The sequence below is a fragment of the Stenella coeruleoalba genome (genome assembly GCF_951394435.1).
Source record: "Stenella coeruleoalba genome assembly, chromosome: 14".
NCBI lineage: Eukaryota > Metazoa > Chordata > Mammalia > Artiodactyla > Delphinidae > Stenella > Stenella coeruleoalba.
Window position 1 is genome coordinate 40,437,960 of NC_137160.1, and position 24,864 is coordinate 40,462,823.

The window sequence follows — 24,864 nt, forward strand, 5'->3', positions numbered from 1 at the left end:
CCCATATCACTGTTTCCTAAGACTCTTTTCTTGGCTTTTTATTTTTCTCACTTTCTGCTATTTCCCTTGGAAATTTTATTTCTATCTTATTTTCACCTTTCAAGTGTGTGGAGATTACTTCTGAATCTATACCCACATTCTTGACCCATTTCCAAGCTCCATTTCTGGATTACCAATTACTTGCTAGGCATTTCCACTGATTTTCCCCAGTAGCCTAGAAGTTTCAGTGTGTTCTAAATTAAACTCCTCTCTCCTCTCATAAAATGGATACCTCCTCAGTAATAAATCAAGATGATCATTTGCATTGGAAAGCCCTCAGTGCTAATTCATGGACCTGTCAGGGGTGTGGCTCGCACAGTATGATTGCTCCAGCTACCTTCTTGCTGCTACCAGATATTTCTGTGAGACTCTCCTTCAATAATGACTGGGGCCAACTCATGTGTAAACACAACTCGCTAGTATAACAGCCGCATATGCTGCTGTGGGCTGCTGCATAAATGGTGATCAAGGTGAACTGATCGGGTGGGAGACTGCACCCATCAGAGTAGCCTAGATTATGCTGCTGTGACAGACACCACCAAAATCTCAGTGGCTTTGCTTCATATGACAAAAATTAATTTCCCGCTCAGTGCAAAGTCTCCAGGGCAGCTCTCAGGGTGAATCACCATCTAGCCTGCTTCATTCCTGTGACCTCTCCATGAGCACCACGGCAAGGGAAGAGAATATGGAAAACTGTGCACCAAACCTTAAATGCTTTCACCCAGTCAAAGGAAGGGGCATGGTCATTACCTAACTTTAAGGGGGTATGTGCTCAGAAGGAATGGGGAAGTAGAAATCTTGGGGGGCATGAGTAATGTCGACCATAGGAATCCACTCTACTACTACCTAGGAGGGTTAGGGATAAAATTAAACTGAAAACAGTCTAGTTATAGTAGAGGGTGAGTGTAGATTACCAGTTTGAGGAAGCTGCATGTGGAGCCTTTGGGAAAACAACACCATTGCTGTTATGATACAATATTGATATTATGTAGACAGACACTTATAAGTGAGAAATTCTGTCTCTCTGCCTGTCAGGGTCACCTTATGATTTAGTCAAGGTCAGTCTTTCCAGGAATTGATCATCCAAACTCCTCTGTCACACAAGAGTGGGGAAGTATCTTACATCTTGATTATACCCTGAGGAACACACCAACCATTAAATAAGTAAGCTTACATTGACACAAGCAAATGTGCTAATTTTGCTGACTTCGTTGGTCATTCTCTACTTGAGGAATGAATGTGTATCTCAAGAAGGAAATATTTTAGCAGTTTCAAATTGTCCCATATTTCTCCTATGATTGACTGAGACAAATTATGCCCTTGACAAAGAATGTTCTTGTCTTCAAGAGAATGTTGAAATGTAGCCCTGAGTATAAAAATCAGTCCATAAGCAAGGGGAATAAAATCACTTATCATTGGGAATAAAATAAAATCATGGTTTTCAATAAGCTTTCAGGCTTCTTTCCCTAAAGAGCAGAGATTCTGTCAACTAAACTTGCTTCCTACATCTCCCAACGCTTCACGTGCCTAAAAAGGATAAAGCATTGATGAATGCTGTAAACTCTAAGATGCTGTACAGATACAGGATATTATAATATGTTGTTGGGCACTAAAATAGTGCCTTTGATCACAACAATTTTATATTGTCTCTGTCCACATCCATCAGTGATACCCCTTTTGAAACATTTACCTCTCATAAAACAGTTCCCAAATAAATATTTTTATATAACACCAGTATCTTCCTAAGGCTATATTCTGAAAGCTTCAATCCCACATTTCCACAAATATCTAACATGGGAGAGTAAAAAGGAGAGGCAGAGTTTATCAATTAATATTTTAAATTGTTTGCTCAAATCCTTTTCATTTTATCTGATTTATTTTTAACTCTGAGTCTTTGCTAAGCTGTAATAGTGCTCTAAGTATAAATCATAACCTCAAGAGATATGCTGCAGTGAACCACTTACAAATGTATCAGTAATACCATGTAAGATGGAGATGGATGTGTTCATTACCAAGATATGATAGCATTTATCAAGATGAGCAGTAAAGGTGGCATAAGAGGACAGCTTCACAGGGATCACTGCCTTGTGATGACTCTAGTTACAGAGTAAATGTTGGAATAAAAATCAATGCCACCTTCAAAACAATGTGTGAGCTCTTATGAGTAAATATTTGTGAGTTAGCTAAAAAGCATTGTTATTTCATAGATGACGTTAAAGAGAGAACTTAAATGACTGATCCAAGTCCTAATTTCTAGCTATGCTGCTGGCAAAAAGTGCTGCCTCCATAAGATACTACAGAATGGCAGAGAGCAAATATGCTTATTATAAACTACATATTGGTGTATACATCATAAGCTATGTTTAATGTCCATCAAAAGGAACAAAATGTTACCTTGGCTCATAAAAAGCCATTGTGGCATAGAGGTCTATGTTTATACCACACTGAAAAAAACTCATATACAAAGAAATAAGTTGGACATATATTTCTATATGCTGCTTAGAACACAGTAGAACAATTGTAGGAGAATCAATTGTATTCAGTATTTTTATCACAGCACATTTCGACAGCAGCTGATATACTTAATTAATTTGTTGATTAGTAATTATCTCTTAAAGGATGAAGTCTGAGGCCAAGAGATGAAACCTGTTTAAGTTTTCTATGGCAGTTCTGTGGAGCTTCTAGGGACCAGTGGGATCATCACAGTCTCACCTTGGGATCCCTTGGGAGACAATTCAGTCAATTTTTGTTGACTTGAAAGCTAGTTTTGATTTATTAAAGACTATCTTGCCAATTGCATTTTCTTTTTGATTCTCCTATATCCTGTCCATGGGTTGGTCAACCAGTGTGAGAATAATAGGTAATTGATTCCTTGTGTCTTCTCAGAACCTTCTAGAAAGAAGTCTTTGATTCTTCAAAAGAAGTTTGCTCTTCTTCAGCTTTTCTAATTTTAAAATTGCTTAACTCTTGCTAAGTTGTAATTTATCCAACAAACAGTTTTGTGATGCCTTTTACTGGGCAGTCACCAAGTTAGGTGCCTGTGGTTGCCCAAATGGTCTTTGGTCTCAAGGGACTTACAGGATAGGGAAACATGGAGTGTGCATAGTGTGGCTTGAGGGGTATTAAAGGTATGAATAATATGTTAAGAGAACACTGGACAGTGAGGAAGAACATCAGAGAAGGGCTCACATTTGGGTTGAGTCTTGAAGGATGAAGAAGAGAGTACCAGGTGAGGATGCTTTGGGGTGAGACAGAGTGTGTGGGCAGAGTATTCCAGAGACGGAATGGGAAAGCAAAGATCTGATCAGAGATTGACCAGAGATACGATCAAAGAATGATGAGAAGTTCCATGTGGCTGAAGGATAGGGTGTTGGAAGGGTGACCCCAGTGGGGTAGACTAGGAAGGGCCTAGCTGAGATGTCTGGATGTAATATACTGGCCAGTGGTCTCCTAAGTTGGGTAAGAACACACTAGGGTTGTGTGAGCTGATACACTGGAGTGTGGGAAGGAAGTGTGAAAACTGAAAATATGAGAAAGGACTTAGTAACATATGGATTGACATTGGTGCCCTTGCGTGTTTGTAATGTCAGACAGACAGAGGGACTTATCAGGTGCAAAGAATACTGAAGGAAGTGTTGGGATCCACAACATTGAAGAGGTGTCCCTATCCTCCTTCCTAACTCTGAAAACAACTGCAATTAATTAACATTTTATGTGTGCTTGGTTAAGTGGATCTATGTGTATTATCTCGGTTGACTAATCTAAGCCTCGTGGAATGGATAAATGACTTTAAAAGGTTGAAGATAGCATGAATAACGCAAGCATTAGTCAATTTTCACAAAAGTCCTTGCAAAATTGGTGGATGGTTATGAAAAATGAGTATCACAATCTCATCCAATGATGCACTTCCTCCGTTTGTATATGGGGCTCTTTGTAAAATGTATGCTGCAGCCCTGACAGCCATGAAAGTAAACATTGAAATAAACTGCACTTAGAACCAGATTTTAAGTTGCTTTATCACAAGGCAATAAATCTTTATAGAAATTACGAAGCATATTCAACCACATTACTCTCACTAAATAACATTTTAATGATAGCAAAATATTTTATCTACCATTAACAAATAGAATATAAAATAACGTATATTTTATCTCGCCCTTTAAAATTTCAAGTTTTATGATACGTTTTCTTATATGTACAATATATTAATGCAGTAGTTGTGTATCTATATTATTTACAAATGAATATGTATATGTGAGATAAGAAATGTTTTACCTATAGTAATGTGTAGGCAGAAGGGAGCCAATAAAGGTATTAGAGCAAAGGTGCCTATGGTCAGTTTCGTTTTTAGGAAGATGACTTAGGCAACAGTGTGGAATGGAGAATGAGAGACCAGTGTTCAGAAGATCAGCCAGAAGGCTAGTATTGTGATCCAGAGGAAAGCTGATGATCAAGAAGAAAAATGATGATGGTGATGGAGAGATCATTGAAGAATGTGGTCTTCAGTTAAAGTATGTGTGTGTGTGTGTGTGTGTGTGTGTGTGTGTGTGTGAGAGAGAGAGAGAGAGAGAGAGAGAGAGGGAGAGAGAGAGAGAGGGATTCCCAGGTTTGTAGCTTGCTAGTCTGAGTGAATGGTGGAACTGTTACTTGAGATGAAGAAATGGGATATTGAACAAAAAGAGTTCAGTTTAGGATGTGTTAAGTCAGAGGTGCCCAAAGGATTCCCTGGAGATTGACTAATGGATGTTTTAAATATAATTCTGAAGCTAAGGAAAGCTTATACAGATTTTATATACCTTTAATTTCTCAATCTGTAGCCCTTTCTACAACTGCTGGTCCTAAAAATATTCCTCCACCTAGAGACAAAGTAACACAACAGTTTAACATCTGTAATTATTTATAATGAAATGAAAATGATTAAGAATCAGCATACCATTGCGTAAGGGTAAGACATCATCACTAAACAGACAATCTTAGAATTTTAATTTGACATTTAGGCTAGTTCTGCATTCTACTTAACCTCTTTAAAAGTATATTGTCCTTTGGTGAATTTCCATGTTTACTCTTTTTACTATTTTGTTATTTCTCAAGAGTCACTGAGGCTATAGTTTACTGTAAGGTAGTCACTCTCTCTTACACCCATTTTGCTTTTGTGGGGGAAGGTGAGCTCCATGTCTCCTACTCTGCCATCTTGATCTCCCCTTAGTCTGCGCCACATTCTGTCTTTCCACACCTAAAACCCTGTTGTTCACATCAGCCAGTTCTTTTATTATACTGTAGAAATTGTGAATGTTTTCTGATTCTGCTGTACATATATCCCTTCTTCAGGAATCTCGAACATTGTGAAACTCTGGTGTGATATCCTCCATCCTCTCCATGTTGTTTATTGACCAACCTGTCAAAGCATGATTTTGCTCAGTTATAAGGATGCCTTTCATATAATGCCATTTCCCCCAGCTCCTTACCTTATAATGGGTTGGCCGAAAGGTTCGTTTGTTTTTTCTCTGTAAGATGGCTCTAGTAGCACTTAGTTGGCTTTAACTTCATTAGAAACAATTTTCTTAGATTGTATTGTGACAGCTGTCATATCAGCGTGCATTAAAAAAAGACATCAAAATAGGTGAATTTTTGTGTAGCCATTTTAATATTGAAGATGGAAGAAAAAAGCAACATTTTCATCATATTACATTTTATTATTTCAAGAAAGGTAAAAACGCAACTGAAACAAAAAAAAAAAAGGTTTGTGCAGTGTATGGAGAAGGTGCTGTGACTGATCGAACGTGTCCAGAGTGGTTTGCAAAGTTTCGTGCTGGAGATTTCTCGCTGGACAATTCTCCATGGTCGGGTAGACCAGTTGAAGTCGATAGTGATCAAATCAAGACGTTAACTGGGAACAATCAATGTTATACCACGTGGGAGATAGACGACATACTCAAAATATCCAAATCAAGTGCTGAAAATCATTTGCACAAGCTTGGTTATGTGAATTGCTTTGATGTTTGGGTTCCACATAAGTTAAGTGAAAAAAACCTTCTTGACTGTATTTCCGCATGTGATTCCCTACTTAAATACAATGAAAATGTTCCGTTTTTAAAACAAATTGTGACGGGCAATGACAAGTGCATACTGTACAATAATGTGGAATAGAAGAGATTGTGGGGCAAGCGAAATGAACCACCACCAATCACACCGAAGGCCGGTCTTTAGAACCAAAATGGTGATGTTGTGTATATGGTGGGATTGGAAGGGAGTCCTCTATGATGAGCTCCTTCTGGAAAACCAAACAATTAATTCCAACAAGTACCTCTCAATTAGACCAACTGAAAACAGCACTCGATGAAAAGCGTCCGGAATTAGTCAACAGAAAACGCATAATCTTCCATCAGGATAACTCAAGACCGCATGTTTCTTTCTTTTTTTTTTTTTTTTGCGGTACGCGGGCCTCTCACCGCTGTGGCCTCTCCCGTTGCGGAGCACAGGCTCAGGACGTGCAGGCTCAGCGGCCATGGCTCACGGGCCCAGCCGCTCCGCGGCAATGTGGGATCTTCCTGGACCAGGGCACGAACCCGCGTCCCCTGCATCGGCAGGCGGACTCTCAACCACTACGCCACCACGGAGGCCCAAGACCGCATGTTTCTTTGATGACCAGGCAAAAACTGTCACAGCTTGGCTGGGAAGTTCTGATTCATCCGCCGTATTCACCAGACACTGCACCTTCGGATTTCCATTTATTTCGGTCTTTACAGAATTCTCTTAATGGAAAAAAATTTCATTCCCTGGAAGACTGTAAAAGGCACCTGGAATAGTTCTTTGCTCAAAAAGATAGAAAGTTTTGGGAAGGTGGAATTATGAAGTTGCCTGAAAAATGGAAGAAGGTAGTGGAACAAAAGGGTGAATACATTGTTCAATAAAGTTCTTGGTGAAAATGAAAAATGTCTTTTATTTTTACTTAAAAACCGAAGGCACTTTTTGGCCAACCCAATACTTACTAAGAATCTGTGGATAATTTAGCAGTTTAATTTTCAGGTTTCATACAATTCTATTTTTAACCTCATAAATAAGATGTTATAAGTAAATAATGCCAAATAAGCATTTATTTAAAATTTGAAATTTCTTATATCGTGGCTTTTTTATTATTTAACATCTCAAGCACTTATGCACTGTCATCATCATTAAATTGGAATTTAATTCAGGGGCACATCTCTCTCCACTAGAGCATAAGCCCCATGAGGGCAAGAATTTTTGTCTGTTTTGTTTACTGTTCTGTGTCCAGTGTGCTGAACTGTGCCTGGGACATGATAGATGATAACTAAATATTTTTGAATGATTGAATGAATATATAAATAAATAAAGGAACAGAGTAGACTGATAAATTTGTGTTGATTTGAATTATTTCCCTTCCTTAAAAAAATCTAAATCTTCTTTATCATATTGTATTATTTATCTATAATTTAGCCACTCCACTAATGTTTTTTAAAACTCAGTTTAGCATAAGTTTATTGTGAGGTCATTCCTTTCACACGTACAACAACTTTAATCTTTCAGCACCTGGGAGTTTTTTCAATCTTCTTTCAGCTTACAGATATTCTAAAGACCTCAAATACATTTTACATGAGTTTCCCAGTGATATTTAGGTAGGACGGTTAAATATAGTCTTAAAAATAAAACCCAGCATTCAAAAGCAAAGTTATCTCTAAAATATGACAAATAAGTAAATAAATAAAAAGGAAATTCATAAAATATATTAAAATACTAGAACAGGAGACCTAGAAATCCGTTTCTTGAAGAAACGCTATAATCATATGCTACATTTCAATGTCTTGCTAAAACTGCATTCACCACAGCCGCAAATTAATTGTTGTCATTAGTCTCACCATTTCACAAAATGTTTTTTTCCCTCCATCTAAAGTCTGAGAAGAGTAATTGGGAAAAAATGCCACTTAACTGTTTCAGAGAAATCCAGCTGCTGGGAGCTGTATGTTGTCTCTGGGGACTTGCATCAGGCCCTCTGTCAATGAAGGTAATGGATGGAGAGTGAAATCTGCAGTGGCAGGGGTGTCAGGTCCAGAAACCCCCCAGGCAATTGTGCTTCGGAGAAATGCTGGTGTGGTCTGCCAGGCGGCCATATGTTTCTTTGTTCTTCAAGAATGTCCATTCTGTTCACCACTCATGAGCGCACATTCAGTTTTCTCTCATAATTAGGAGTGTGAATCAGTAAATATAGGATACAGAATATGTTCCTACTGAGATTCCATACAGGCCCATTCATAACTCGTCTTCCTCCTTTTATTTTCCTTGGTGTTGTTGTTTTCATTCTTTTGAGGATCTTGCAAGAGTAAACACATTTTTGGACAAGTCACAAACATTACTATGTTACTTGAAAACAAATGTATGCCCTTAAAGTGATGATGACTTAGGAGCAGGGACCAGAGGTCTACGTCACTGCCCCAAAGACCTTCATGGTAGGTGCAGATCTTCGTGGTTATCTCCAGAAGAGTGATATGTCTTTGATGCCAGGTCAGATCATTCTGGCTAAACCCTGCATTGGCAACACACTCTTTATTCATAATAAGCTCTAGCCAGCCCCAAGTGCAACACTTTTCTCTGACATATAAAAAGCTGTACATACTTAATTTATACAGGTTGATGAGTCAGGAGATGAGTGTATACCTGCCAAGTGCAACTCTTTTAATCCTGACCTCTGGAGGCCTCAGATTCCAGAAGTGGCTCCTAACTGGCTTTTCACATCAGGAGAGAGGGCTGTGTATTTAGAGAATAAAATGAAATCATCCAAAAGCCCAGAAACAGTCAAACGGATTATAGTTCAGTTATGTAATGGATTATTTGGTAACTGCTAAAAAAAAATCACGTTAAAATATTTAAGGGCATGGAAAAATGATCACCTTAACAAATAAAGGGACAAAACCAAAATTCAAAAGTTCTGAGTCTTGCATATCCAGTATGATGTCATTTGAGTAAAATGTTTCCATATGTTTTTATGCATAGAAAAGTAAATAAATAAAGTTGGAGAAAATATTTTAAAATGGTATTCCTGGGGGTTAGGGTGGGGAGAGTGAGAGAATGAGAGAGATTAAGGAATTGGCTCCCACAATTGTAGGATGATTGAGGGGGCTGGCAAGTCCGAAATCTGTAGGGCAGGCCAGGAGGCTGAAGACGCAGATAAGCATTGATGTTGCATTCTTGAGGAGAATTCCTTATTCTGTGGAAAAGCTCAGTCATTTTTGAGGCCCACCCACATTATGGAGGGTAATCTAATTACGTCTTAAAAATACCCTCACAGCAACATCTAGACTAGCGTTTGGCCAAGCAACTGGGCACCAGAGCCTAGCCAAGTTGACGCATAAAATTAACCATCACAGATTTCAAGCAATTCCCCCCCTTCCCCATTGTTTTTTGTTTTTTTGGTTTTTTTCTAGCAATAGGCAGATTTTCTGGTTGGGTATTACTCCCTTCCCCATGCAGTCCGTGTACTTTTCACGTACATTTGCATTTTCTAAGCAGCAGTTACAGCTCAGGTGAGGTGAGATGATGGAGGTGATCTTAAGAGTACAGGTGAATTTCAGAATTCTTGCTTGGAGTGCCAGGATAGAAGCCCTATCTTCAGTGTGGATTGAGGTGCAGATGGGACACCTGGAACCCATACCATGAAAGAAGTTTGTCTCAGGAAGGCTGACACCATGGAAGGCAGATCAGAGAGTGGAAAGAAACTTCTTTTGAGATAGCCTTCAGGCCCTGAATGAAACCAACCCTAACCTCTGTCCTTCCAATGGATTTCCAGTTACGCAAACTCTTATTTAATCTAGTTTTTCTGTTGCTTGCAACCATGTTTCTGCTAATACACAGTCTTTGGCAATTTTTCAAGAAATATGGACTCCTTTTATAATAAGACAGTAATTATTATATTCATTGATTCTAAGACATAATTTTTTTTTTCATTTTAAAATCTCTGGAATTGGGATGTGTCATGGTATGTCATAGTTTAGTAGAACTTCCTTTTGTAGTGTGTATTAAAAAAATGGTGTATCTTATATTCAATAATAATTTAGACTTGATGAAAAAATATGATGTTTTACATTTGATAAAAGTTATTTTTAAGAAAGATGGAATGTAAATTCTCAGGACACTTGGAAGGATATGGCTCATACTCCTAGGACTATACGGTGAGCTGGATGTCCCTGTAGTTTTGGAATGGTTCAAGAAGAAATTTAAAAACCTAGGAGTTGGTTTTGCTGTACTGCTTAAAACTGATATAAACTAGACTGATACAGAACACTTAGTTCCACATATTGGAAATGGGAGCAAATCTTTTCCTTTCAAGGAATCTGTAGATCACTGCTTGGAATGGCCTAGCAATAGATGACTTTTTAATGTCTATTTTTCTTTTTCTTGGACTCTATCATTTTTTATTACTTTAGTTTCAAATGGTTTCAAAATCTACCCCACCAATTTTACTATTTCAGGCTCTTCCACACATGAGTATTAATAATAATAATATCATACATTTTCTCCTCTATGTAGTATTTTTTAAAAACTTTGAAACATATTTTTGGATCTATTATGTGATATGAATCCCATAATATTTATGTGAGTTAGGCAGGTTATTATGATTCTTTTAGTGTTCAAGAGACTTACGTGCTGTCATGGAGTAGTTAGTGGTAGAGGTGGACTTCCACTGGACTAGAAAGAAAGGGCTGAAATGAAATGAAGTTTTATTGCATGAAGTTATGATCTGTGTCATTAGCAAAGACAGAATACAATTTTAGAGTTTTTGAACCCTGGTTCAAGGTTATGGTCATCAGTTCATGACCATCTTTCTGTTCACATATATATTCCTGTCACTAAAAATGGTCATTGGTGACCTGAGGTCATTGTGATTCACTGGTTTTTAAAAAGCCCTATTTATTTTGCGCTCACATAATGCTGTAAATAATTCAGCAATGCACTATCCTAGGAACTAAGGTATTAAGCACTATTATAATTTATTAGACTGATTTGAATTTTAAAAATGATTTGGAATGTGTCTTACATTTACATTTTTCTAAAAGGGATCCAGCAGAAGTTAAAGATAGGAGAATGATCATAAATTAGAAATTAGGAAATAGTTAGAATGAATTCAGGGAAAAACCCCAGGTAACTACATTTTTTACTTCCAGTTGTTTTTATAAAACTCTGCTTTTATAAAACTTTACTTCCAGTTGCTTTTATAAAACTGTGAATGACAGTCCCATCTCACTCAGCTACACTTACTATCTTTTGTTTAAATTATTTTTTCCCACATCCTCCTCTTCACTAGGCAATGCTTTTCTGGAAGGCAGAGACTGAATCTTACTTTTCTCTAGGTATATTCTTTCTAGCATACTGCCTAGTGCTTCAAGACATGTTAGCTGGATGGCTGTGCAAGGAAAGATAAGGGATAGTCTTTATTTTCTTGGTGAAGTTAGTGGTTTCATCTGCTGAGAGTTGAGTAGGATCAGACTTGGGAACTTGAAAGCATGAAAGCAAAATTTCTAAGTTTTAGTCACAGGATTTCCAAGCAACACGGAGATTCCAGATGAGGTTGGCAGCCACAGGATTTGGGCTTGGATTTGGGGTGGGGCAGATTGGGAATTCTCAACTGCCTGCTGCTTGCATTTTATATAAGAGTGGCAGTGAATCAGACAGATGGAATATTTGGGTCTTTTAGCCTCACCTTCTGACTGATTTATGGCAGTGAACAGTAACCAACACTTTTAAAAGTTTAAGTATTTTACTTATCTTTTTTTGAGAAGCCCATTACGTAAAGCAAATACAACCATTACTATTCAGAACTCCCTAGAAAAACAGGGCAATGCAGTGCTTTGTTTTATTTCCCTGGACCATGCCCTGTAGCCTTCTAGGAAAGTCACTGAAATAAAGATTCCTTCTAATAAGGAAAGAAAATGTTTTAGCTAAGCCATTAAAGTAAAACAAAGAAAACAAATTAAAAAATCCCCACATACACCCCAAATCCTGAACATAAAACAGTTTCATTTATTTAAAGGAATTGATACTTTCCCCTCATATAATTGTAAAAATTCAGTTAATCAGGATAACAGACATAGACAATGACATTATTCTGATCATTTTAAGGAGGGGGAAAAGAAGTAAAGGAGATACAAAGTTCCCATGTGATTTAACTTGTGGATGGTTGAGGTGTAGAGAATGTCATTAGCATGGCTGTTTATAGGGTTGATCACAGTTGCAGAGTGCAATTGGAGGTCCTTTTACTATCTCTGAGACTGTGGCCTGGAGACGAAGACTATGAAAATAATTCCAAAAAGAATCAGGCAGTAGATAGAGGAAATTCAGACAAGAGGGTGAGAAGGTTGAAAATGCAAATGATTGAGAACTTGTAATTCAGGGAATTGGGGGCTCTAGACTGCCCCCTTTTAAGATACAAAATCCATAGTGGTTATAAACATGGTTTCACGGCATCCCACTCTTGAAAGGGTGAGTCTTTTGGTTGTCTTTGAGAGCAGAACAATTTATACTTGCTTTGATTTGTAAAACTTAATATTTGATTTATGAAAGTTGCAAATTCAAACCCCAGTTTTTCCTTCATTTTAAAATTTGAACTTATAAATACAATTATTCTGCTTATAAATCTAGTCTATTTAAAAAAATAATTTTAAGGAGTATACATAAATTTAATATATTTAATTTTTTAAAATCAGTTAAATTATCAGAACAAACACCTTCCCAGGCATTTAAATTATTCTTAAAATCTATTAAATTATATTTATAAACATGAGGATTCTAAACATATTACTTATTCTGAATGTTACAATACTACTTAAAAGTCCATAATTCTTTTATATATTTCTATTTAAAATCACAAGTCTGAATGAATTACCTAACTGCACGTTTAAAATAGGAATCACAAGATTCATTTGACTGATCCTTTATTTTCCATTATTACACTCAATGCCAATTACACATATGTTTTTTCTAACATTTAGCGCAAGCATATTATATATTGAATTTTCCTTTTCACCTTCTTCCCTTAATCTAAAAGTTTTTCCTGGGGCGGTGGGTGGGGGACAAAGAGAAAAATTTCAAGCCAGTAAATTGAGGTTACTCTACTAAGACTTTCTTAGATGGACAAGGTTTCATATCTGATGTAATTTTGTTTGGATCATAGGATGTTTGTTGTCCTGAGACACTGCCAAGGCCTTGGGGCAGCGTGAGCCCTGTGTTTAGTGGCTTTAACAGGTCCTGACAAGAGTAGTATCTCAGCCCACTCAAGTCCCAATTCAGTTTATACAAAATCCAATTCTTCCTCCTTGCAGTTGCTTTACCAATTAATAGGAGTCAACTAATCTCTTTATCCCTTGAGTCTATTCTGAATTTGTCTCATATTTTTCTAACCTGATAGGGCCCAAACTTTTATAAATATTTAAATAATATCTGATTGGATTCTGCATATTCCTCATGGCTTTGCCTGGTTCTTTAGGTGCAACACTGAAGTCATATTAATGATGGATAAGACCATTTGATTTAATCTGGATGTCCCCCAAAGCAGACCCTGAGACTAGGACTGGAGATTAAGTAGGATGTAAAGCAAACTGGGAAGGGAGACAGAGAATGAAGTCAACTATTAAGAAGTGTATCATCAATCCAGTTATCACTGTGGGCTACTGGAGTTTAATGCCAATGAGGAAACTCTGGGAACCAGTGTAGAACATGCATCTCAGAGTCATCTATTCTAAGGGTGAGGGAGCTGGGGTATTTATACACCAATACCTGTTGCTCATGGGTTGAATGCTGTTCCTGGAGGTCATTAATTCCCAGCACTTTAAGTCTACTGCACACAAGGGCAAAATGGCTTCAGCGGCCAAGAACGCTCTCAGGCAAAGGAATACAGGAGCTGAGTTGGTAGGAGCATGAGTCTGCCTGTCTTTTTCTTCCTTCAGAGCTTCAATTGCACTTAACAACAACAAGCCGATTTCGTCATTCTTAATCACTGTTACCCTCAAATCTTCTAAATGCTGGAGTTACTGCATCATCCAATACATCCTCTTCCATCTGTATCATGCCCCAGTTCATTCTTGCTGAGTGGCTTATTAATTGGGTTGCCACAGCATGTCTGGGATTGTTATCACTCCACTTGCCACAAGAAATGGACCCCTCATTGTCTTTTGGCTGGTAAGTCATTCAGTTCTAGAGTCCCATCCTGAGGATCTGCTTCTCAGGACCTCTTATCTCACTAACTGTCTTAATTTAAGCTTTCACAGAAGTAGACTATTAGAAAAAGATTGAATGCAAAAAGTTTATTTGGGAGGTGAAGCAAACCTCAGTAGGAGAATTGGGCAGTAAGACAGGGAGGGATGACAGCCAATAAAAAGGTACATTGTCCGGCCAGGTACCACTGTGGGCTACTGGGTGCAATCCCACTGGGCGCGGGGTGGGGTGTCCTTTGGGAGCTTATGTAGAACACACACCTCCGTGTTATCTGCTCCCCTCCAGTGTAAGGGATCTGGAGTATTTATTTACTAATTCCCTTCCACATTAGTGGAGAGCTCCTGTAGAGGGAGGCTAATTCCCTGGCATTTTTGACCTGCTGCATAGTGGCTAGAAAAAGCCCTTAGGGAAAGGAACACAGGTGCTGGACACATGCACAAAGCAGTAAGGTTGAGGGATATTAATGGGGTACTCACTAGCATCCCTTATGTTATTTTTTCCCACTTAAGATATTTGCTCTAATTTAATGTTAGGTATTTATATAAAATAAGAATAGTTAAAGATCAAAAACACTAATTAAAATTTCCAAAATTGCCAAACCTTTTAAAATAACTATGAGGCATTTTCAGAGTGCTGGATAGTAACTGTGAATTTGCAGGAGAGGGCAGATTTGCTAAGCTGAGTTATTTATTTTTACTTCTACTAATAAGACTCCCAGATGTAGATGTAAAGGAATAGAATAAACATGTTTCTTGGATCACTAGAGAAAGGAAAGAATATGAGTCATGTGTATATAGACAGATGGTGATTTGTTCAGAGAGGATTAGCACTGCTGGGCATTAATACACTTATTTTAGAATAAGTAAATGAACTAGCACTGAGGGTTGAGACCCTTCTGGTACCATGTGATTGTAACAATGGAAATAGGAAAGTTTTATTTTAATATTTAGCATTATTGAGTTAAGTTTTTTTTTTAAGGAACATGTTTGGTAGAGATTAAAGCAAATTATTACCGATAATACATGAGCCAGGGCTGGTCTTGTGTTAAGATGATGACCATAATGAAACTTCTGGTTATCTAAAATTTTGTAAACACCAAAGTCGAAAGTGAGGAACATAATATCAGTTGTCAATAAAACTTTTTAAAACAACATTTTATGTCCGAGCCACTTTCTAATTACATACATATTCTGAAGATATCATAAGGAAGTGTAATTAATTGCAGTTAGGTATTTGGATAAAGTAATAGCCCTAACAATACAAATAATTTTTCTGTGTGTAGGAAAAGCAGAACCGGTTCTTCTGATTTCCAAAATCACTTAGCAATTTGCACTCTTCCATGTCAAGCATTAGGTTTTTAATTTACTGAAATCTATAACGTCATTTGGCATCTATAGTGTGCAAAGCCTTCTTCTGGGCACTATGGGTAATACAAAGTCAAGTTCCGTAGCTGCTGCCTACAGCAGGCTTATGGACCAATATGAGACAAAACTCAACTCAGTTAGTTATAAAACGATGGGGATCCTTCAGACCTTTGTAGAGAGACTTCAATGATGGGGCTAGTGACTCTACCATAAAACTAGGTCCTGAATGAAACTATTGGCTGCTGAAAGAAATTATAGGCCACACATAAGAGTGAATGGTAACCCCTGAGAAGAGTTTCTGAGTGGTCCTGTACAATGTGAAGGCTGCTAGAAAGATTCATCCCAAATGGAATTCTCTTAGGCAGGCAGTGCTCCCATTTGGAAGAAAGCGGGTCTCCTCTTCACAGCTTCTCTACGTGGTTGCAGGTATGGGGTGGAGATCCCTATGAACACTCGATACACAGTATATTTTGGCAAAATAAATTCTAGGAAAGGAGTTGAGTTTCTGCTAGATCCTTGGTCTGCATGATCTAATTTATGTGAGCCATTAGCTGTGATTACAGTTGATTGTCCTGGCCTAGTTGCCTAGTAGTCAGTAAATAGAGCTGCTTCATTATCCACTTTGTGGAATCACTGGAGAGTCAGTAGTCCTGTCCAGCTCTGTGTGTCATGGTATTAAGGAGGTGGGCAGCCAGCCTGGAGGAACTTCTCTGCACTGTCACCACAGCCTCCCTAAACCCTCTCCTGAACGGAAGCCGGATCTGAGGCTTACCCACTCTGTCATCCTCCATAGAACTGCTTAGAAAGTGGGGAGCAAATGAGTCCTGTGTAATATGCTTTCAAAAGAGCAATAAACAAAGCTCAACGTGATCTGGCAGAAAAGCTAACATTTCTTTCAGTTACCTTGCTTGGTGTGAATTTTTTTTAAGGCAGAAGAAAAACCCAGACCATAATCTGTATTTGTGCCTTGACTACCTGTTAGAAGAAAACGGGTCAATCAGCACATTCAGGGCAGGAGAGAGACAAACTGTTTGATTGATTTGATTGATGAGTCTGTTATTCTGAGTAGAATAAATTGGTTGGAGTGAAAAAAAGTACCTAATGTAGGACAACACAACAGTCACTGATAAAGAGAATCAATAAGTATTTATATTTTAAAAGTAATTTGTCTTAAGCTTTTTTTTTTTAAGGAAAAACTTTTTATTTAAACATGAGTCTCTACAAGCTCAATACCACATTTTTAGATTGGAAAGGGATCTGATTTGCAAGATAACCTGATAGACATTCTTTAATATGCTGTATTTTCCTTCCAGACAGTAGCAGCAGCCCCTGGACTTATTCATCCAAACCCCAAACATTGAGGAGTAGTGAATTCACTTAAGGAAAATAAAAGGCTTTATCCATACATCTTTCAATAATGTCCAGAGTCGGTCTGCTTGAGTGGCTGGTAGCTCTGCGGTAATGTTCTTGAGGTCAGTTGAGATCATAGTTAATCTTCCTTGAAGAGATGAAAGATCATTTTATAAAACCAGCCCATGTTTCGGAACAGCTAGTTATTTTTGCTTAAGAGAAGGTGGCAATGAAGAAATTCTACAAGGTGTGAGGAGAAGTACAACGTGACGATATGCTGCTGTCTTTTCATATTGTATGCGTATTTCAAGGCATCTGTCATTTGGAATGTGGTCTTCTCCAGGTCAAAGATCAAAAGCTTTAAATATGTGTGACTCAGCATCTTAAATACTCATGGCTTTTAATGTTGATTTAAAATAAACACTTATACAATATAAGGCATGTATGACAGACTTTCTTGTGTATAAAGCATTATATTAATTAAAGGTCATAGCCACATCATTCTGTACTTTAGGAATTTAGATAATGATTCTCCTCTCATTTCTTTTGTCTGCTACCAATTTTAATGTAGTCCGGTGATAAATGTTTAAGAATATGTGCTTGTAGTGTTCTGATAAAAATGACTATCAAATGTGAATACACTCCACACGTCCTTCATATTCCATCACTCATTATTGGAGGAAAAAATGTGAATAGTTTATTGGTAAAAAGTTCGAATTAATCTGCTGACAACTTAAATCACGCTTAATGGTTCCTAAGGATGTGGGGCTTTGGGGAAAAAAAGGCATGCTCTTTGTTAATAAGAAGAGTGACTCCCTGAAGGACCAAGAAAATAATTTCACCTCCTACAGAAAAAGTCAGCACACAATTATCAAATCTGTTTCCTCGCAGTGTAATTATCTCAGGTAAACATTTCTTCTTTCATTACATTTATAACTGTTTGGTAACTCTAAATGTACCAGTTTTATGTGGATTCATCCACAGATATGTAATAAAGTAATATAGTTTGTTTAAAATTCTCTGTTAGGGCACTTTCAAGATGGAGGAGGAGTAAGACATGGAGATCATCTTCCTCTCCACAAATACATCAGATATACATCTACATGTGGAACAACTCCTACAGAACACCTACTGAATGCGGGCAGAAGACTTCCCAAAATACGCCCTCAGGCAACCTACACGCAGAGGCAGGGCCAAATCCAAAGCTGAACCCCAGGAGCTGTGCGAACAAAGAAGAGAAAGGGAAATTTCTCCCAGCAGCCTCAGGAGCAGCAGATTAAATCTCCATAATCAACTTAAGGTACCCTGAATCTGTGGAATACCTGAATAGACAACGAATCATCCCAAAATTGAGGTGGTGGACTTTGGGAGCAACTGTAGAATTGGGTTTGCTTTCTGCATCTAATTTATTTCTGGTTTTATGTTTATCTTAGTTTAGTATTTAGAGCTTATTATCATTGGTAGATTTGTTTATTGATTTGGTTGCTCTCTTCCTTTGTTTATCTTTATATATATACATATTTTCCTTTTTCTCTTTTTGTGAGTGTGTATGTATATGCTTCTTTGTGTGATTTTGTCTGTATAGCTTTGCTTTTGCCATTTGCCTAGCGTTCAGTCTGTCCGTTTTTTTTCTTTTTGTATAGTTTTTAGCGCTTGTTATCATTGGTGGTTTTGTTTTTTGGTTCGGTTGCTCTCTTCTTTCTTTCGCTCTTTTTTAAATTACTTTTTGATTTTTTATTCTTAGTAATTTTTTCTATTTTAATAACTTTATTTTATTTATATTTCTTCATTCCTTCCTTCCTTTCCTTCCTTCCTTCCTTCCTTCCTTCCTTCCTTCCTTCCTTCCTTCCTTCTTTCTTTCTTTCTCTTTCTTTCTTTCTTTCTTTCTTTCTTTCTTTCTTTCTTTCTTTCTTTCTTTCTTTCCTTCTTTCCTTCTTTCCTCCCTTTTCTTCTGAGCTGTGTGGCTGACACGGTCTCAGTGCTCTGGCCGGGTGTCAGGCCTGAGCCTCTGAGGTGGGAGAGCTGAGTTCAGGACATTGGTCCACCAGAGACCTCCCAGCCCCACGTAATATAAAATGGCAAAAGCTCTCCCAGAGATCTCCACCTCAACGCTAAGACCCAGCTCCACTCAACAACCAGCAAGCTACAGTGCTGTATACCCTATGCCAAACAACTAGCAAGACAGGAACACAGCCCCACCCATTAGCAGAGAGGCTGCCTAAAATCATAATAAGTTCACAGACACCCCAAAACACACCACTGGATGTGATCCTGCCCACCAGAAAGACAAGATCCAGCCTCATCCACCAGAACACAGGCACCAGTCCCCTCCACCAGGAAGCCTACACAACCCACTGAACCAACATTAGCTACTGGGAGCAGACACGAAATACAATGGGAACTACAAACCTGCAGCCTGCAAAATGGAGACACCAAATACAGTAAGTTAAGCAAAATGAGAAGACAGAGAAATATACAGCAGATGAAGGAGCAAGGCAAAAACCCACCCAACCAAACAAATGAAGAGGAAATAGGCAGTCTACCTGAAAAAGAATTCAGAGTAATGATAGTGAAGATGATCCAAAATCTTGGAAACAGAATGGAGAAAATACAAGAAATGTTTAACAAGGACCTAGAAGAACTAAAGGGCAAACAAATAATGATGAACGACACAATAAATGAAATAAAAAATTCTCTAGAAGGAATCAATAGCAGAATAACTGAGGCAGAAGAACGGATAAGTGACCTGGAAGATGAAATAGTGGAAATAACTACTGCAGAGCAGAATAAAGAAAAAAGAAGGAAAAGAATTGAGGACAATCTCAGAGACCTCTGGGACAACATTAAACACACCAACATTTGAAATATAGGGGTCCCAGAAGACGAAGAGAAAAAGAAAGGGACTGAGAAAATATTTGAAGAGATTATTGTTGAAAACTTCCCTAATATGGATAAGGAAATGTCAGTCAAGTCCGGGAAGCACAGAGAGTCCCATACAGGATAAATCCAAGGAGAAACATGCCAAGACACATATTAATCAAACTATCAAAAATTAAATACAGGGCTTCCCTGGTGGCACCTGCTGATGCAGGGGACATGGGTTTGTGCCCTGGTCTGGGAAGATCCCACATGCTGTGGAGTGGCTGGGCCTGTGAGCCATGGCCACTGGGCCTGCGCATCCAGAGCCTGTGCTCCACAATGGGAGAGGCCACAACAGTGAGAGGCCCGTGTACCGCAAAAAAAAAAAAAAAAAAAAAATTAAATACAAAGAAAAAATGTTAAAAGCAGCAAGCGAAAAGCAACAATTAACATACAAGGGAATCCCCATAAGGTTAACAGCTGATCTTTCAGCAGAAACTCTGCAAGCCAGAAGGGAGCGGCAGGACATATTTAAAGTGATGAAAGGGAAAAAGCTACAACCAAGATTACTCTACCTGTCAAGGATCTCATTCAGATTTGACAGAGAAATCAAAAGCTCTACAGACAAGCAAAAGCTAAGAGAATTCAGCACCACCAAACCAGCTCTACAACAAATGCTAAAGGAACTTCTCCAGGCAGGAAACACAAGAGAAGGAAAAGATTACAATAACAAATCAAAAACAATTAAGAAATGGTAATAGGAACATACATATCAATAACTACCTTAAATGTAAATGGATTAAATGCTCCAACCAAAAGACAAAGACTGGCTGAATGGATACCAAACAAGACCCATACATATGCTGTCTGCAAGAGACCCACTTCAGACCTAGGGACACATACAGACTGAAAGTAAGGGGATGGAAAAATATATTCCATGCAAATGGAAATCAAAAGAAAGCTGGAGTGGGCACTCCAGCCCCACCCCACTCCACCAGGGCCGCACTCCCGGAAGTGAAGTGGGGTCATGCATAGGATCTCCTGGAGCAGATGGTCAGCATCGGTTCACAGCATGTGGCTCAGCATGTGGCCGAGTGTCTGGCACCAGGCACCCTGGAGCCAGACTGACTTGGTTGCTGAGGCAGTGTCATCTCTGACCATTGCCGACGTGGTCCTCATGGCCAGCGAGAGCCTAGCCCCGGAGCTCCCGGAGCCCCCTCAGAGGTTCATCTGCTTCTTCCCCGACTGCAGCGCCAATTACAACAAGGCCAGGAAACTAGATGCGCACCTGTGCAAGAACACGGGGGAGGGACTGTTTGTTTGTGACCATGAAGGGTGTGCCAAGACCTTCGTCAGGGACTATGACCTCAGCCGCCACGCCCTGTTCACAGTGGAGAAAAGCCCTTTGTACAGCTAGTGGCTGTGATCAAAAATTCAACACAAAATCAAACTTGAAGAAACATTTTGAAAGCAAACATGAAAATCAGCAAAAACAATATGTATGCAGTTTTACGGTTGTAAGAAGACATTTAAGAAGCATCAGCAGCCGAAAATCCATCAGTGCCAGCACACCAATGAACCGCTGTTCAGGTGTACCCACAAAGGATGTGGAAAAATCTTTGCTTCCCCCAGCAGTCTGAAGTGACATGGGAAGGTCCACGAGGGCTATATATGTCAAAAAGACTGTTCTTTTGTGGCAAAAACATGGACAGAGCTTCTGGAACATGTGAGAGAAACCCATAAAGAGGACATAACGTGATGTATGCCAGAAAATATTTAAATGCAAGGATTTCCTGAAGCAGCACATGAGAATTCATGCCCCAGAGAGGGATGTGTGTCGGTGCCCCACGGAAGGCTGTGGCTGCACCTAAACCACTGTGTTCAACCTCCAGAGCCACATCCTCTCGTTCCACAAGGAGTAGCACCCATTCGTGTGTGAGCACACTGGTTGTGGCAAGACATCTGCCAGGAAGCAGAGCCTCAGCAGTCAAGCTGTTGTGCATGACCCTGAAAAGAAGAAAATGAAGCTCAAAGTGAGACCATCTCGTGAAAAGTGGAGTCTGGCCTCTCGGCTCAGTGGGTACACCCCTCCTAAACGGAAACAGGTCCGGATGTGTCTTTGTCCAGAAATGGGGAGTCGCTGAACTGCACTGAGAGCAAGGTGCCCTACGCCGTGGTGACACTGGCCTCAGCTACACACCAGACTGTTTTGTTTGAAGGACTGCAGACCAGCCAGCTCAGTTATTTTCTCTCAGAAGCACGTTTTTATTAAAATCACTGGTGCAGAGCATTGGGGGGAAAAAAAAAGTAGAGTAGCAATTCTCATATCAGACAAAATAGACTTCAAAATAAAGACTATTACAAGAGACAAAAAAGGAAACTACATAATGATCCAGGGATAAATCCAAGAAGAAGATATAACAATTGTAAATATTTATGCACCCAAAATAGGAACACCTAAATACATAAGGCAAATGCTAACAGCCATAAAAAGGGAAATCAACAGTAACACAATTGTAGTAGGGGACTTTAACACCCCACTTTCACCAATGGACAGATCATCCAAAATGAAAATAAATAAGGAAACACAAGCTTTAAATGATATATTAAACAAGATGGACTTAATTGATATTTATAGGACATTTCATCCAAAAACAACAGAACACACTTTCTTCTCAAGTGCTCATGGAACATTCTCCAGGATAGATCACATCTTGGGTCACAAATCAAGCCTTGGTTAATTTAAGAAAATTGAAATCATATCAAGTATCTTTTCTGATCACAATACTATGAGATTAGAAATCAGTTACACAGAAAAAAAACATAAAAAACACAAACACATGGAGGCTAAACAATATGCTACTAAACAACCAAGAGATCACTGAAGAAGTCAAAGAGGAAATCAAAACAAAACCTAGAAACAAATGACAATGAAAACACGATGACCCACAACCTATGGGATGCAGCAAAAGCAGTTCTAAGAGGAAAGTTTATAGCAATACAATCCTACCTCAAGAAACAAGAAACATCTCAAATAAACAACCTAAACTTATGCCTAAAGCAATTAGAGAAAGAAGAACAAAAAACCCCAAAGTTAGCAGAAGGAAAGAAATCATAAAGATCAGATCAGAAATAAATGAAAAAGAAATGAAGGAAACAATAGCTAAGATCAATAAAACTAAAAGCTGGTTCTTTGAGAAGATAAACAAAATTGATAAACCATTAGCTAGACTCATGAAGAAAAAAGGGAGAAGACTCAGATCAATAGAATTAGAAATGAAAAAGGAGAAGTAACAACTGACACTGCAGCAATACAAAGGATCATGAGAGATTACTACAAGCAACTATATGCCAATAAAATGGACAACCTGGAAGAAATGGACAAATTTTTAGAAAAGCACAACCTTCTGAGACTGAACCAGGAAGAAATAGAAAATATAAACAGACCAATCACAAGCACTGAAATTGAAACTGTGATTTAAAATCTTCCAACAAACAAAAGCCCAGGACCAGATGGCTTCACAGGCGAATTCTATCAAATATTTAGAGAAGAGAAAACACCTATTCTTCTCAAGCTCTTCCAAAGTATAGCAGAGGGAGGGACACTCCCAAACTCATTCTACAAGGCCACCATCATCTTGATACCAAAACCAGACAAAGATGCCACAAAAAAAGAAAACTACAGGCCAATATCTCTGATGAAAATAGATGCAAAAATCCTCAACAAAATACTAGCAAACAGAACCCAAAGCACATTAAAAGGATCATACAGCATGATCAAGTGGGGTTTATCCCAGGAATGCAAGGATTCTTCAATATACACAAATCAATCAATGTGATAAACCATATTAACAAATTGAAGGAGAAAAACCATATGATCATCTCGATAGATGCAGAAATAGCTTTTGACAAAATTCAACAATGATTTATGATAAAAAGCCTCCAGAAAGTAGGCATAGAAGGAAATTAGCTCAACATAAAAAAGGCCATATATGACGAATCCACAGCCAACATCATTCTCAATGGTGAAAAAGAGAAACCATTTCCACTAAGATCAGGAATAAGACAAGGTTACTCACTCTCACCACTATTATTCAACGTAGTTTTGGAAGATTTTGCTACAGCAGTCAGAGAAGAAAAAGAAATAAAAGGAATCCAAATCTTAAAAGCAGTAAAACTGTCACTGTTTGCAGATGACATGATACTACAGATAGAGAATCCTAAAGATGCTACCCGAAAACTACTAGAGCTAATCAATGAATTTGGTAAAGTAGCAGGATACAAAATTAATGCACAGAAATCTCTTGCATTCCTATACACTAATAACAAAAGATCAGAAAGAGAAATTAAGGAAACAATCCCATTCACCATTGCAACAAAAAGAATAAAATACCTAGGAATAAACCTACCTAAGGAGACAAAAGACCTGTATGCAGAAAACTATAAGACACTGATGAAAGAAATTAAAGATGATACCAACAGATGGAGATATATACCATGTTCTTGGATTGGAAGAATCAATATTGTGAAAATGACTATACTACCCAAAGCAATCTACATATTCAATACAATCTGTATCAAACTACCAATGGCATTTTTAACAGAACTAGAACAAAATATTTCACAATTTGTATGGAAACACAAAAGACCCCACATAGTGAAAGCAGTCTTGAGAAAGAAAAATGAGCTGGAGGAATCAGGCTCCCTTACTTCAGACTATACTACAAAGCTACAGTAATCAAGACAGTATGGTACTGGCACAAAAACAGAAATATAGATCAATGGAACAGGATAGAAAGCCCAGTGATAAACCCAGGCACCTATGGTCATCTTATCTTTGATAAAGGAGGCAAGAATATACAATGGAGAAAGGACAGCCTCTTCAATAAGTGGTGCTGGGAAAACTGGACAGCTACATGTAAAAGAATAAAATTAGAACACTCCCTAACACCATACATAAAAATAAACTCAAAATGGATTCAAGACCTAAATGTAAGGCCAGACACTATAAAACTCTTAAAATATAGACAGA

The 24,864-nt window shown here is 38.3% G+C and overlaps 1 pseudogene across 1 annotated transcript; it reads left to right on the forward strand.

Moving 5' to 3' along the window:
* The first annotated feature begins 20,916 nt into the window (after positions 1-20,916).
* LOC307197263 (transcription factor IIIA-like) lies at positions 20,917-22,104 on the forward strand (annotated as a pseudogene). Its single transcript has one exon. The product of its transcript is annotated as a transcription factor IIIA-like (transcript).
* The last annotated feature ends 2,760 nt before the right edge of the window (positions 22,105-24,864 follow it).